This window comes from Antechinus flavipes, chromosome 1, assembly GCF_016432865.1.
Source record: "Antechinus flavipes isolate AdamAnt ecotype Samford, QLD, Australia chromosome 1, AdamAnt_v2, whole genome shotgun sequence".
NCBI classification, from domain to species: domain Eukaryota; kingdom Metazoa; phylum Chordata; class Mammalia; order Dasyuromorphia; family Dasyuridae; genus Antechinus; species Antechinus flavipes.
Genome location: NC_067398.1, coordinates 4,347,734 through 4,353,383, shown reverse-complemented (window position 1 = coordinate 4,353,383; position 5,650 = coordinate 4,347,734).

Here is a 5,650-nt window from a genome sequence, read left to right as displayed (position 1 = left end):
CTGCGCGTGCGCATCATGAGGGGGTGTGTCCCAGCCACCCTAAGGGAAGTCGCCGTCACGTGACTCATTGAGGCTAGGGGGTTGAACACTGCGGCTGCGCCCTGTGACCCGGCTCTGCGCATGCGCCCGAACGCTGGGCGTTGGTTCCTCCCCTCTTAGCCAGCCTGCAGTTTTTTCCCTAAAATTCACCCTTCTTAATCCTTGGCGACGGCCCAAAGGCCCGAACCCAGGCTTCCCGCCCGGCCGGAGCTGCGGCCAGTCCCCTGGAAAAGGGGCCCCCTCCCTAGGCTGGGGCAGCCGGGCTGCGCTGCGGGGGGCGCTTCCTCGTTCCAGCCTCTTGCTGATAGTTTGTATCTCCCTGTGTCCGACTGCGGCGGGGACGGGGCAGACGCTCCGTGGGACCCCCACAAGCCCAGAGTCCTCGAAATTGCTCCAGTTCCTCTCCGACTCCCAAAAACTGGTCCTGGGGGGGATGTCGCCTTTCTCAGGCCTGCCCCCCGTGCCTAGTCTGGGGCGCCGCGTTTTAGAAAGGATTAAAGCAAATAAACGTTAATAAGCTGGGTTAGCAGAGTAGTGCTGAACTGGTATCGGGGCCCGGGATTGCGGAGCGGGGGGCGCGGGGGAGAAGAGAGGGGTCTCTACTGAAGAAGGGGAAAACCGCCAGGCGGGGCGTAGTGCTGAACTAGGGCTACAGAAAGCTGGCCGGGCCGCCCCGCACCAGACCAAGTGAGGTGGCTTAGGGGCGCGCTCTGAGTCAGGAAGATCCGAATTCAAGCCAGCCTGGGACACTCCTAGCTGGGTGACCCCGCGCAATACACTTAAAATGGGATAAGCCAGCGCTGGGTTTTCTACCAAATAGATTCCAGCGTCTACCTAGTCTAGGATCAAGTATTAACTCCCTGTCCCTTAAAGCTCCATGTTAGCATTCCAGCCACTGCAGAGAGGGGGGAGCCTGCCCGCTGGGGCTCCCCGGGTGGCTTTCCCTCTCGGTCTCTGTTTTCCTCGCTGTCTCTCTCCTCCCACTAAGCTGGTGTCCCTGGCAGCTCCTCACACAATGCCCGTCCTTTGCCACATCCACTGACTAAGTGTCCCCCATCTCCGGTAGTCCTCTTAAGGATCAGCCCGAGCGACATCTGCTCCACGAGGCTTTTCCAGATCCATCCCCACCCCCACCTCCAGGCGACTCATCACCGAGCAACTAATTTTTTGTTTTTGTTTTTGTTTTGTTTAGTTAATCACTTTTGCTGTAGATTAGAATCTGCAGCCCTCCCTGGAGGAGTCCTTCAAAAGCAAGGACTATTTTCCCTCTTGTTTTTGCAGCCCTGAGCTGCGTGCTTGACACACTGTAAGCACTTAATACTTATCGATTGATGGACAAACATAAAATAACTAAACAATATAAGGTATCTTATTACCCTTAGTCTGGCGTTAAAATGGACTCCAACAACAGTTTGCCGAGAGCTCGGGAGCCCGTTTTCCACAGAGCCACACTTTCATTTATAGGGAGGTCCTCAGAACTGGCCCACATAGCTCAGTCCTTCCTGAGGTTGCTTCGGGGCTGACTCCTGGACTGAACGGTCCCAGCTAGAGGCGCCGCCGGGACGTTCACGCTCTGAGCTGACGCTGCGTCACTGGTCCCCGCGGGACCCTCGGAGGCTTCCTACTCTGCTGCCCGGGAGTTAGCGTCACCTTACGGCTCTTTGGCCGTTCTCTGCTCTCCGTGATTTGCCTTGGACGGACAACCACACACTTCGACTTTCTCATTTCATTTCAGTTACCATGATCGTGATCTCAAAAGGAAGAATTAAAAAAAAATTTCCCTTCAAGCACAATGTCTACTGCTTATGTTCCTCTCATATCTCCCTGTTGTATTTTTTAAAATTAGAATTAGATTTTATAAATTAATTCACCCCAGTAGTGGGTTGTTGTTTATTCATGTCTGACTCTCCGTGACCCCATTTAGGGTTTTCTTGGCGAAGATACTCCAGTGATTTTCCGTCCCTTTTCCAGCTCGTTTTACAAATGAGGAAACTTGAGTGTCTGAGGCCAGATTTTAATTCAGGCCCAGCCCCCTCTTCACTGCAGCCACCTAGCTACCTCCAAATATGCCAGAATTTGTAGCCTTTAGTATTGGTATTATTATTACTATTAAACAGTCTAATATTTTGTTACTATCCAGTAACATCAGAGGCATCGGGATGTGCTAGATAGAGAGCCAGTTTAGAATCAGGAAGCTCTGAGCTCTGACACATCCTGGGCCCTCGTGGCACCTCACCTGGCAGTGCCCCCGACATCTCCGAGACCCCAGCTGCAGAGTAGGTGCCAAGCAGCACTGGCAGAGGGAGTTTCCTCATGGGGAGATTCTGGCCCAATTAAATTACAGACTCACTAGCAAAAGCAATGAACCAAAACTGTAAACTACAGCCAGCCAGAGCATTTGGTAGGGAACCATGGTGGTTTAATAAATTATGAAACAGGAAAAGCAGCCCTGTCCCTATCAGCCTACACCACCAGGAGGTGTCTGCCAATCTTACTGAATAACCTATGAGCTCTGGCGGCACTGAAGAGCTGAAATCTGTATTTGCAAAAGGAATGCCCCAGTGGATGAGACAACAAGCCCAGCTGAGAATGCAGTAACCCCAGGAGGGCAGACACTCCTTGTGCTTCAGACTTTTATTCCCCTTGAAGTGCTCCATCTTTGTTCGTTGGACAGAACCCTACTGTGATCCTGTCCAATGTTTTATTTTTTTTCCCCTTGGGGAGGGAACCAGGGAAGGTTCACCCAGAAGAAAAGATTTGATGTGGGGAGGGGACCGTAGGAAGGGGGTAGAAATCTAGCTTCCTTCATTTAACCTGAGTGTGCCTCACCAGGGAATTTAGTAAACCGGCAGCCACAAAGCAAAGCTTGGCGTCAGCACAAGGTTCCTGATATTAGCAGATAGGGAACTTTGAGGGACACTGGATTTCCTCTCCTCTAAGACTTCAGCCAGGCCTTGAATGACCAGTGATCAGAATTTGAAACAATCACTTAAGAATTTAAGTTCCCACAGGACTAGATTTGTGTATAAAATCTCTTTACTGCAACAGTTAAGGTCTCCTTCTTTAAAAGAGCTTTCAGTTTGTGAATCGAATTCTTCACACTGAGTGATTAATTAAACCACTACTTGATTTTTAAAAACCTGTCTCTAGACCTGCTTTGTGTGGCTCCAGGTATCGACAGTTTGGCGATATATAATTCTGTTATACAGAATTCTGTTAAACAGTCGTATTGTCATTTTTATTAAATTGACTTAGCCTAACTATGAGCAATGAACATTTCTCCAGGTATTTAGATCTTTATTTGTGTAAAAATTATTTTGTAATTGTGGTCATATAGTTTCTATAGGTATCTTGATAGAAAGCCTTCTATGTATTTTATACTATCGATCTTTCCTGTTAGAATTTGTAAGTAACAGAAATGCTGTAGCTTTATTTCATATCTACAACTCTTGTTAATGTTGCAAATTGTTTTGACTGATTTTTTAGTTGATTCTTTAGGGTTTTTAAGTAAACAATCATATCTTCTGCAAAAAGTGATCGTTTTTGTTTCTTTGTTACTTGTTCTTATCTGTATTCCTTTTTGTCTTATTGCCTTAACTAGCACTGCTGGCACAATATTGAATAATAATGATGAAATGGGCTTTCTTGCTTCACCCCTGATCTTATTCTTTTTTATTGGGAACACTTGCTCTTTGTTTTGGATGGCTACTAATCGTTTAAGAAAATTCCATTTATTCCAAAGACTCCTTTTATTCCTATGCCTTCCAGATGTTTTTCATTGGAATGGGTGTTGTGTTTTGTCAGAGGCTTCCTCTGCCTATATTAATATAAGCAAATTGTTCTTGTTGTTTTGTTGTTAGGTTCGATTATGCTTATAGTTTTTCTAATATCCTGATAATTTTAAGGGGCAGACACAAGCCCATAGGGTAAACATATAGGAAGGTTCTCATGTGGAAGATGATGCAAGCTGAGCTTTCAGGGAAGCTAGAGGTTCTAAAAGACAAGTGAGGGAAGTATGCCTTCTAGGTATGGGGCACAGCCTGGTAAAAGGCATAATAGTCAGGAAAGAAGCAAGAAGGCCACATCCACCTCAGCATAACCGCACAAAGTGGAACATCATCCAATCATGCTGCAAAGGGAGCCTGGAGCCAAACGTGAGGGCCTTCAATGAAAAAAGAGAAGAGGGCGTCACTGGGATGTAGTAAGTAGTGGGATGATACAATTAGGTCTGAGCTGTAGGAAAATGTTTCTGACAACTCTGTGGAGAGAGGTAGGATGGAAGAAAAGTTTATTCAGTCTAAAAATAATGTTAAGGACACAAACAAGGAAAACAATCCTTGCTCCTCAGGAGTTTCCATTCAATCAAGAGAAAAGTACATATACACATCCATCTATCTGGGAAGAAACACAAACTACGGTAGTTAAGTACCAGGTAGGAAGGCCTATTAAGGAAGTTCATTAAGCATGAGTAGTTGCTAAAAGTCTGTGTTCTGTTCTTGATTCTAGCAGATTTAGGAGCTTTAGACCTGGGTCCCCTTATCAGAAACTTTGTGGTTTAGCTAATTTGACTCACAAGATGATTACTTGAAGATATCTTAACAGATTTCACCCCTCTTCCTTGTCCTTTACAATGTTTGTGAAACCTAACAATATTTCTTACAAAGTAGAGGGTGAATACAAAGGATTGTTGTCACGCCTAGATTAGGACACAGCCTGCTTGCCCAACCTCAGCTCTGGAAAAGGTCCTCTGCCTTCACCCTCTCCAGCATCTCCCCCTCCTGGCAAAATGTCATTCTGGGACTTAGCTCCCCTTATTTCCCAGAGCCGGCCATCACATGATCAGGGTCAACGTTCCTTGTCAGTGACAACTGCTGCACTCTGGTTCGGTGCCTCTCGGGGGCACATGAGACCCCAGAACACGGGTATCGTCCCAAGAAATGCTAACCAGGAAAGCTATCGCAAGATGGAAGAATGATTGTGACAGGCCGAGCCCGTCAGTGGCTCCAGCGCCAGCAGCCTTAAGTCCAACACTCCCGGGGAGGAGGCGGGGTCCGTTTGCAAGTGCCATTTTCCTCACAGGAACTAATTAAACGTGAGTTTGTGTGCTGACTCTCCTCCTGTCCGCAGCCAGTTTTGGGTGGTTCTGGCCACCCAGAGGTTGCAGTCCCATGGATCCTCTCACTAGGATAAACTGCCGAAGCTGACGCTTACCTCGGTCACACGAGAAGACAGGCAAAAGGAAACGGGGATGGGAGAGGATGAGGGGGCTAGAGGGCGTCACGGGAGCCCCGAGCGTGAGCTTGGCCCGCCGCCGGGAGAGCGGGACAGAGGAGCCGGCAGGGCCGCGATCCGTGGGGGGCACCCCGAGTCTGGAGCCCCGGCACGACCGCAGCACACACATCATACCCGTGGACCTGTACAGAGAACGTGAAGCAGCCCGCATGGATCACTTAGGAGCTAGAAGAAAAATAACATTTATGTAAAGCTTTAGGGTTTGCAACATACTCCTCACATTCACTTGCTCCTCAGGACAACCTGTGGTGAGATGCTATTGTGATCCCCACTTAGGGATGAGAAACTGAGGCAGGCGGAGGTTTAGTGACGTGCTCCA